The sequence below is a fragment of the Petaurus breviceps genome, unplaced genomic scaffold, assembly GCF_028583685.1.
Source record: "Petaurus breviceps papuanus isolate PSGF00001 unplaced genomic scaffold, PetGlider_PUasm1.0 90601, whole genome shotgun sequence".
NCBI classification, from domain to species: domain Eukaryota; kingdom Metazoa; phylum Chordata; class Mammalia; order Diprotodontia; family Petauridae; genus Petaurus; species Petaurus breviceps.
Window position 1 is genome coordinate 749,978 of NW_027187282.1, and position 11,257 is coordinate 761,234.

Consider the following 11,257-nt stretch of genomic DNA (forward strand, 5'->3'; position numbering starts at 1 on the left):
TTGTTTATCTTTCTGTCTGGGGCAGCTAAGTGGCACAGTGGATCGAGAGCTGGACTTTAAGTCAGAAAGACTCTTCTTTTTTTTTTTTTGGAGGGGGGAAAGCAAGGCAATTGGTGTTAAGTGGCTTGCCCAAGGTCACACCTTAAGTGTTAACACATAATTGTTAAGTGATACTGGATTTGAACTCAGGTCCTCCTGACTCCAGGGCCAATGACCTATTCACTGTGCCACCTAGCTGCCCCAAGACTCATCTATCTGAGTTCAAAGCTGGCCTCAGACACTTCCTAGCTCTGTGACCCTGTGCAAGTCACCGAACCCTGTTTGCTTCAGTTTCCTCATCTTTAAAATGAGATGGAGAAGAAAATGGAAAATCACTCCAGTATCTCTGCTAAGAAAGCCCCAAATGCGACATTGGAGAGTCGGACAGGACTGAAATGACTGAACAACAACAAATCTTCTTGCTAGACTTAATCTAAAACTGAGAGAGGGATATTTTCAATCCTGTGTTACTATTTATGTCCTTGTGGAGCTCAGTTAATGTTTCCTTTATGAAGTTGCAGCATATAAGTTTATTACTGACAATGGTTTGTTGTTTATGGCTCCTTTCAGAACAATGTAATTTCCTTGTTTATTCCTTTTCATTTTTTGCATATATATTTCTGATATAGCATGATTGTAATACCTGCTTTTTTGACTCACTTGATGCATGGCAGAATTCTCCAGTCCCCTCATTTTTTTTCTTGTTTACATCTTTCTTTTTTAAATGTGATTCTTAATATCAACAGATTGTAAGGGGTTTTTCCTATCCAATGTCATGCTTTTTCACTTTATTAAATTGTTTATTCTATTCACATTGAACATTATGAGTTATATCTATTTGTTTCTAATATCTGATTTTTTTGAAGTTCTCATTATTTCCCCTTTCTGCTATAAACACAGGACTATGTTGTTTTTTTTTTTTTTGTTACTTCAACTTAGACTGTTTCTTTTTTTTGTTATTGTTTGTTTTTGTTCTTGCTTTTTGGAAGGCAATTGGGGTTAAGTGACTTGCCCAAAATCACACGGCTAGTGAGTGTGTCAAGTGTCTGAGGCTGGATTTGAACTCAGGTCCTCCTGACTCCAGGGATGGTGCTCTATTCACTGCACCACCTAGCTGCCCCCAACTTAGACTGTTTTAAGGTGACTGTATTCCCATTGGCTTGCTCACCATTACATCCAATCCCCCCACTCATTTGTGACTCCAGTATTTTTAGTGTTTTACTCATTAGTTTCCTTTCCTTTTCTACTATGGTTGTTATGTAGTTCTTCCCTCCCTTTTTTCTATTAGTTAGTCAAGTAGATTCCCCTTTTCCTCTCCTCCAACTAGTTCTTTCTATTAGTTTTTAAATTTTCATTTTTTTGTGCCGGTGATTTTTTCTCTCCCTGTCTAATCTAGACCTTTGTTTTCTGTTTCACAATCCATGTAATTATGTAGTCTCTCTCTTCTCTTTATTCTTCATGCAATCAACACTTTGACACCACCACATGCTAGGTACCCTTCCCTGATTACATAGTCCAACAATTACCTTCCTTTCTCCATTTGCCTCAAAATATCCTCCCTGATTAAATGCTCTCCCTCTTCTCTCAGGCAGTAGTTTCCCCCAGAATTTCCAAATTCTCTCTTCCAAAGTTCTTTTCAAATATCAAATCCCCCAGACACCCATGATGCAAGATCCTCGCCTCTGTTCACAGATATATGTCTTTATCCCTAGGAATATTAATGCATTGACTCCCCTTCCACTACCAAAGTAAGACTTCCTTCCTTTCCCTTGGCACCCTTTTCAATCCTTTCCCCTCCCTCCTCTTCACCCACACCCCTGCAGGTTCTTCTCTTCCTGGGACCACAGGGGTCACCTTCTTCTAATGACTACACTTCAATTTGACATGGGCACATTGCACACTTTCCTTTATTGTCCTACTATCTTTCTCCTTTGCTTTTCATGTAATGTCCCATTTTGTCACATAATCCCACAAAAACACTGATTCATTGGTAGGCAGGGCATTGCACTTGTTTTTCCATAATGCCCCAATCTCACCTCTGCACTGTTACCTCCACCAGACTTTAATCTTTACTCCTGTCTCCTTGTGTATATGCATAGAGAGAAGCCTCTTACTGATTTCTTTACTGTTCCTTCGTTGCTGTTGCTATCTTTGGCTGCTGCACTTATTCACCCCTCTTGTATTTCTCTTCTCTGAAGTTTATAAGAAGCAAAAATTCTCTTTAGGTTTTGTTTTCTGTCTAAGAATGTTTCCATTGTCTCTTTGTTATTAAACATATATTTTTTTGCATTTATTTTGAAGCTCAAATTTGCAGATTAGGTCTGTATCCCAGGCTCAATTACTCCTTGGTATATATTGTTCTGTTTCCTATGCATTTTCTTTCTTTTTTTACTGGAAATTTTTTTTATTGTAGGTGGAACAGGATAACTGAACACAGTTTAAATGATTCCAGTTTTGTTGTCAACATCAAATTATCATAGTTGTGATGAAATGGGACACGGGCTTTCCTCTTTCCGTAAGGCTGGATCAGTATGTTGACTTTGGCCACATCAATATCCTATAGCCTCTTTACAATATGCTTGATCTTATACTTGTTGGTATTGGCATTCACAATGAAGATAAAGGTACTATTGTCCTCAATTGTCTTCATAGCAGACTCAGTGGTCAAAGGTTACTTAATGATGGCATAGTGATCAAGTCTGTTTCTCCTAGGGGCACTTTTCCAAGAGCATTTGCACTGCCTTTGAAGTCTTAGTGTCTTGGGTCACCAGAAGGGGGGGGACATTCATATCTTCATCTTTTTGTTGCTATGGACACTGATTAACACTGCCTTCTTGGCCTTCAAAATCTTAGACTTGGATTCTTTCTCTGGGTTGGGGGGTGGGAGCACAATCACTTCCTTCTTTGTCTTCACCTCTATCTTAAGGGAATCCCCTGCATTTTTTGGTCTGTGCAGAAAAGTCTTATGTTATTCAAATTCCCTTTCTTGTATATTTGAAAGTATTTTTCCTTATCACTTGTAGAACTTTTTTTTTTCTTCCTGAATGGAATTGTTGAATTTAACCACTGTGTGTTTTGGAGTTTGAAGCCTTGGATTTTTTTTTTTTCTGGAGGTGATATGTTAATTCTTTCAATTGGTATTTCAGATTTTGTGTGTGTGTGTTTGTGTGTGTGTGTGTGTGTTCAGAAGTTTTGGACACTTCTCTTGTTTTCTTTAATTTTTTCTTCATTGGTGGTGAATTCATCCTTTTTCATTTCTGATATTGGATATTTTTTCTTTCTTTTTTAAAATCAAATTAAGCAATGGCTCATCTATCCTATTTTTTCCCATAAAAGCAGCACATAGTTTTATTTGTTAGCTCAATAGTTTTCTAATTTTCAGTTTTTATTAATCTCACCTTTGGTTTTCAAGATTTCTAGTTTGGTGTTATCTTGTTATCATTCTTTTAAAAAAAATTATATAATTTGTTCTTTGACCCAATTATTCTTTAGGATTAGATTATTTAGTTTCCAATAAATTTTTAATCTATATTTCCACTGCTCTTTGTTGAATGTAATTTTATTGCATTATAACCCAAAAAGGATGCATTTAATATTTCTACATTTCTACATCTGATTTTGATGTTTTTAGGCCCTAATACACTGTCAGTTTTTGTGTAGGTGCCATGTACTGCTGAGAAAACGGTATATTCTTTTCTATTTTCATTCGATTTTCTTCAAAGATCTGTCATATCTGACACATATTCTATTCACTTCCTTAGTTTTCTTCTTGTTTATTTTTTGGTTGGATTTATCAAGTTCTGAGAGGGGACAGTGAGGCCTCCCACGAGTATAGTTTTATTGTCTCTTTCTTCCTGTAACTCAATTAATTTCTCCTTTGAGAATCTGGATCATATATCAAGTGATGTGTATGTTTAGAACTTCAGTGTTTATGGTACCTATTAGCAAGTTGTAGTTTACTTCCTGGTCTCTTTTAATTAGATCTACTTTTGCTTTTGCTTTGAGACCATGATTGTTATCTTTTTTAAAAAACTTTTTTTCAGCTTTTTTTTTAGTTCAGCTAAAGCATAATAGATTCTGCTCTAGCCCCTTAACCTCTACTTTTTGTGTGTCTCTCTACTTCAAATGTGTATTGTAGAATTCTGGTTTTTGATACACTTTGCTATCCACTTCCATTTTATGAGAGAGTTCATCCCATTCACATTCACATTTATGATTACTAAGTTTGTGTTTCCCTCCATTCTGTTTTTCCCTTTCACCCTTTCCCTTCTTACCAGTATTTTGCTTCTGTCTACCACCTCCCCCAATCTGCCTTCCTTTCTGCCAGTCCCCCCCCCTTACTTAATCTCCTCCTCTCCTTCTTCCCTGTGGGGTAAAGATAAAGTCCTATAGCAACTGATTGTGTATGTTATTCCCTCTTTTAGCCAATTCCAATGAGAGTCCACCCCCACACTCCCATTTCCCCCTCCACTGTAATAGGACTTTCCCACCTCTTCATGTGAAATAATTGACCCCATTCTATTTCTCCCTTCCTTCTGTTCCCAGTGTAATCCTCTTTCTCATCCTCTTACTATTTTTTAAGGTTATTCCTTCAAATTCACCTTATACTTGTACACTGTATCTATGTATACTCCTTCTAGCAGCACTATTAGTGATCAGTTCTTAAGAATTACAAGTATCATCTTCACATGTAGGGAGGTAAATAGTTTGGTCCTACTGAATCCCTGATATTTCCTCCTTTCTTTTAAACAGTTTTATGCTTCTTTTGAGTCTTGATATTGAAAATCAAAATTTTTTTATTCAACTCTGGTCTTCTCCTTTTATGAAAGCTTGAAATCCTTCTACTTCATTGAATGACTTTTTTTTCTCTTTGAAGGATTATACTCAGTTTTACTGGGTCAGTGATTCTTGGTTGTAGTCCTGGCTCCTTTGTCTTCTGGAATATCATGTTTCAGTGACCTCCAGTTTTTTAATGTTGCAGTTGCTAAGACCTGTTCAATCATGATTATGGCTCCCTGATATTTAAATTGTTTCTTTTTGGCTCCTTGAAATATTTTTTCCTTGACCTGGTATTTCTGGAATTTGGCTATATTGTTCTTTGGAATTTTCATTTTTAGACCTCTTTTCTTAACAGGATTTTTGCTGAGCCAGTCTCTAACCTGAGAATGCTCGGAGTCACACAAAGCAGCCTAGAGATGGAAGTGCCAGTAATCAAGTAATTTAATTAATTGATTTCAGAGTAAAAAATGTTCTCTTAGCTGAAGTAAAAGCATAAGTTATATACTTAAATTACAACTGGGGAAGGAGAGGGGAAGGTGGATTACAAACAATCATTTAGTGGTTTCCCATGAGAAACCTACAAGTCCCACAATACAACAATTCTGGAGTCAAGTCCTCCCCTAAAGTGCAGAACCAGAGTTCTGTGATGGGAACAGGTTCCTCAAGCTTTGATTTGCTTCACTTAAGGTGCAGTGATTGTGAGCACTGCCAGAGTTCTGATTAACCAGTCCAAGCTGCACTGTGAGGTCTAACTCCCAAGCCAGAGAGGCAGCTCTTGAGAAAACTAAATTATTAGCATACTCATTACACATATCATATTGATTAATACAAAAATTATAAATTCCCTTCACACTTTCCAGAGGTGATCAGTAGATTTTTTCAATGTTTATTTTGCCCTCTGGTTCTAGGATATTAGAGAAGTTTTCTTTGATAATCTTGAAGTATGATGCCCAGGTCCTGCCTTTGATTATGGTTTTCTGGACTACCTAATCCAATGATTTTTAAGTGATCTCTCCTAGATCTATTTTCAAGGTCAGTTGTTTTTCCAATGAGGTATTTTACATTTTCTATTATTTTTTTCATTCTTTTGATTTTGTTTGATTGGTTCTTGATGTCTCATAGAGTTATTAGCTTCCACTTGACCAATTCTAATTTTGAAGGAATTATTTTTCTCAGTTAGCTTTTGTACTTCCTTTTCCATTTGGCCAATTCTACTTTTTAAAGAGTTGTTTTCTTTTTCCAAGCTATTAACTCCCTTTTCATGATTCTGATCACTCTCATTTCTTTTCCCTATTTCTCTTCTACCTGCCTTATTTGATCTTTAACTTATTTATGAGCTCTTCCATGAGTTCCTTCTGAGCCTGAGAACAAATTTCATTTTTTTTTTGGGGGGGGGGGGGCTTTGCCCATAAATGTTTTAACATTTTTGTCTTCTTCTGAGTTTGTGTCTTGATCTTCCCTGTCACCATAATAACTTTCTGTGGTCAGATTTGTTTTTGTAGTTGTTTTTTCTCATCTTTTTTCAGCCTTTTTCATTCCTTTTAAATTTGAGCTCTCCTTCTAGGGTGGAAAGGGAACTATCCCAAATTTCTTTTGTAAGGGGTTACAGGCCTTGGCTGTTTGCCTGGTGCTGCATTGGTGTTGCACTAAGGCCCACAAGAGACTCTCATGTCTGATGCTGCACTGAGGGGGTGAGGTGGGGGATAGCTGGTACTGCTGGAGGCCATAGGGCTCTGGTAGCTCACTTCATGATGCACTGAGGCACGTGTGGGGTCCCAGCACTGATGTCTGCCCATTCCCCTGAGCTGCTCTGAGGCACAAGGCAGGTAGTAGCACTAGTGTTTGTCTGGTGTTGATATTTGTCTGCTTGAGCTGCACTGGAGCTCAGGATCTTACACTGGTTTGCTGAGGCAGAGCCTGCTCCTGACTTACTGGAATGCTTTGTGTTCTGGACTGTGCTCCCCTTTTACTGATGTGAGACAGAACTTTCCTGCTGATTGTTCAAGTTTCTTTGGCTAGGAGATTGTTTTACTCTTTTTGCTGGTTCTGCCATTCCAAAATTTGTTTTGGGATGCTATTTTATAGTTGTTTGGAAGTAAATATGGGAATGCTAAGATGATTCCCTGCTTATTCCACCATCTTGGGTCTCTGAAGTCTCTTGTTTTACTCCTTATATTACAGTGTTCAGGTATTTTGTCTTGTTCTAGAGTTCTGGGAGAATAATGTTCCTTAGAATGTTTCTACACATCCTGTTTTGGAGATGAGTATATTTTACTTCCACAGTGAGCATTTTTGTGGTGTTATTAGGGTTTTTTGTTTTTCTTCTTCAACCACATAGTCCTTCCCTTTGGTGTATTTGCATGACCAGTTTATTTGCTTTCTTTTAAAAAATTAATAATCTAGACTGTAATTGTTCTGGGCTCTGGGGATATAAATATCATGAAGGAAATGATCCCTCTTTACAAAATCCAATACATATTACTTGAATGCCAGAGGGAGTTGATAAGTCTGACCTCTATCTCTGAGAAGTCATTACAGAAATATATGCTATTCTTCTACAGCAGGTCCTGGGATGGCAAATGGGAATGGCTCAGTGCAGCCCATCGCCACAGGTTTCCATAAGGCAGAGCCCATGGATTCCTCCTGCACCAGAAGACTCCCATATATTTCCAGGTCTGGTGTGTTCATTCCCACAAGCTGTTTGGAAGCAGTCAATTGATGAGCTATTAATTTTCTGAGAAATTAAGTGCTTTGAAATGGATCCTGACATAGAAAACAGTGAAACATGTCCATAAGACTGACTCTTAATGTAGGCAGAATAACTGTCTATGAAGGATAATTTTAGGGACACACAAAATTCCCATTCTGACATCAACTAAATCTCTCTACCATTGAATGATAAATTCCATTCATTCATTATTATGTAGTAGAAAGGCCTCTGGTTTTGTATTTGGAGACAGCAAGAACGGCTCCTTGCCCAGTTCCTCCCTTGGATCTCATTTATTTCTTTATCTGGCTTGAATCAGCATCAGTAACTTGTTGCAGTATTAGGGGAGAGTGTGGAGGGAAACCTGTGTGGAGTCTCTACAAATTTGGGAGTCCCTAACCCAGGACTGGTCCCAGACAGAATGTAGCATTCTTTTAGTATAACCCCATGCCTACTCCCTTTCTTCTCAAATAACTGGGTAGACTCTCTGACATTTGTTGAAGGGAAATGGAGGGAGGGGTGAAAACATGAGACAAAGTCTCTGCAGCAGAAGATCCCAATAGGAACCCACAGGCCAGTTCATGCATTACCTAATCAGATTAGAAGCTTGTTGGGGAGGAGTGCTGAAGGTGTACATTATGCACTATTTTATTCCTCTCCTTTCAATTCATTGAGATGCTATCTTGCCTGGATTCTCTCATTTTTGTTCTGAATGTGGGGATTTGGAGGGTGCAGGATGCTGACAAAGTCTCTACAGATGGAGAGGATCCAATATAGGCTCCAGGCAGGAGTTCTTCATATTTAGGAGTCCATATTGAAGGAATAGTACAGTGTCCATGAAGGTTGTGTCAGCTAGTTTCAATCATGGGTTGCTGAGTCTCATGCTAGCTCCTTATCAGGCTTTTATTATGTTTGTTTTGTTTTTGTTTTTTGTTTTTTGCTTTTAGGATGGGCAACTGGGATTAAGTGACTTGCCCAAAGTCACACAGGTAGTGAATTGTTAAGTGTCTGAGGTCGGATTTGAACTCAGGTCCTCCTAACTACAAAGCTCTATTCACTGTGCCACCTGGCCACACCCTCAGACTTGTATTATGAACTCTCAGCCAAGAGGAGAAGTGGGCTTCTTCCCCACTTTGCTGTGAACAGTAAGGTGGGCACAACCCTAAATTTGCAGATACTACGAAGCAACATGAGATATGTACACATACCCAAAAGCTATTGCTTAAAATACACATTTCTTTTAAATTTAAGACACTCAACATAAACAAAAGGGGCTGGAAAATAATTTATTATGCATCAGGTGAATTAAAGAAATCAGTACTTAAAATCATGCTATATGATAAAGCATAAGCAAATAATTAAAACATTAAAGGTTTTTTTTTAAGTACAAAAGGCTAAAAGTAACTAGAGACAACAAACAAACATTAATATTAAGCTTCTATGCTCCAAATTCCATAGCATCCAAATTCATAAAGGAAACTTTAACTGAACTATAAGAATATATAGACAATAAGACAACAGTGACAAGAAATGTCAATGTCCTCTGAGATTTAGATAAACGTAAAAAATAAACAAAAAGAAAAATATATAAATGAAAAAATCGCTGGAGAAATAAGAGCTAAAAGATTTATAGCATCTTCTAAAGGGACAGTTAAAAAACAACCCAATAACTCTATATTACATGGGGTCTTTAAAAAATGTTCCATGTTTTTCAGACATATTGCCAACAGATGTAAAAAGACAGAAATACTAAAGCAATTATAAGCAATAATAAAATAAAAATCAGTTCAAGGAGCATAAACAAGAGACAGAGACCAAAATTGAGAAAATAAAATCAAAAATAATGAGTGGGTCATTTAATGTATTATATAAATAATAATTATGTGAAAGAAAATGACATATATGAAAACAATATATTAATATTTCTGGGGTGCAGAGAAAGCAGTCTTTAAGGGAAAAATATGTACCTAAAGACATGTATTAACAAAATAGCAAAAGAGAGACTAATGGAGGGGTTAGAGCCAAAATGGCATAGTAAAAGCACACACTTGAAAGGATCAAAGCATGGAAAAGGAGGAAGACAGCAAAGTCAGAATTCCTGCACCAAAAGCTTCCAAGAAAAATGTGAATTGGTTACAGTCCATAGAGTAGCTTAAGAAGGATTTTGAAAATCAAATAAGAGAAATGTAGGAAAAACTGGGAAGAGAAATGAGAGTGATGCAAGAAAATCATGAAAAGAGAGTCAACAAACTGACTGAAGAAAATCACACCTTAAAAATATGCTAACTCGAATGGCAAAAGAGGCTCAAAAAGCCAATGAGGAGAAGAATGCCTTAAAAAGCCGAATTTGCCAGATGGAAAAAGAATCTCAAAAACTCACTGAAGAGAATCATTCCTTCAGAATTAGATTAGAGAAAATGGAAGCTAGTGACTTTATGAGAAATCAAGATACTATTAAAGAGATCCAAACAGATGAAAAAATAGAAGGCAATGTGAAATATCTCATTGGAAAAACCACTGACCTGGAAAATAGATCCAGGAGAGATAATTTAAAAATTATTGGACTACCTGAAAGCCATGATCAAAAAAACAACCTAGAAATCATCCTTCAAGAAATTCTCAAGGAAAATTGCCCTGATGTTTTAGAACCAGAGGGCAAAATAGAGGTTGAAACAATCCACCCATCACCTCTTGAGAAAGATCCCAAAAAGAAAGCTCCTAGGAATATTATAGCTAGGTTCCAGAGTTCCCAGATCAAGGAGAAAATATTACAAGCAGCCAATAAGAAACAATTTGAATATTGTGGGAAAATGGCAGCTTCTACATTGGGGGATCAAAGGGCTTGGAATGTGATATTCTGGAGGTCAAAGGAGCTGGAATTAGAACCAAGAATCACTTACCCAGCAAAACTGAGTATCATGTTTTGGGGGAAAATATGGTCATTCAATGAAATAGAGGACTTTCAAGCATTCTTCATGAAAAAAAAACAGAGTTAATAGAAAATTTGCCATTCAGATACAGGAAGCAAGAGACGCATTAGAAGGTTAAAAGAAATTAGAAGGAAAAAGAAATCTTAAGGAACTTATCAAAGTCAAACTATTTACATTCCTACATGGAAAAATGATAATTGCAACTTATGAAACTTTTCTCAGTATGAGAATAGTTGAAGGGAATATAAATGTGCGTGAATATACATACACACACACATATATGTATGTGTGTGTGTGTATAGGAGGGTATATGGGTGTATGAATACATATGTGAGTGTGTGTATATATGTGTACAGGTATACCTAGACAGAGGGCACAGAACCAATTGAATAGGAAGGGATCATACTTAAAATATGAAATTGAGAGGTAAGAGAGGAATATAATGAGAGAAGATGGGGAGAGACAGAATGGGGAAAATTATCCCATATAGAAGAGGCAAGGGAAAACTCTGATAATGGAGGGGAAGAACAGGAAGGCAAAAGGGAACGGATCAACCTTACTCTCATTGAATTTGGTTTAGTGAGGGAATGACATACACACTAAATAGGGTATCTCACCCTACAGGAGAGTAGGGGGGAAAGGGATGAGATGGGAGATGATGGAGGGGAGGTCAGATTGGGGGGAGAAGGAATTTTGAATCACTTTTGAAAAGGGACATGGTCAAAGTAGAGAATAGAACAAGTGGGGGTGGGATAGTATGGAGGGAAATATAGTCAGTCTTTTACAATATATCCACTATGGA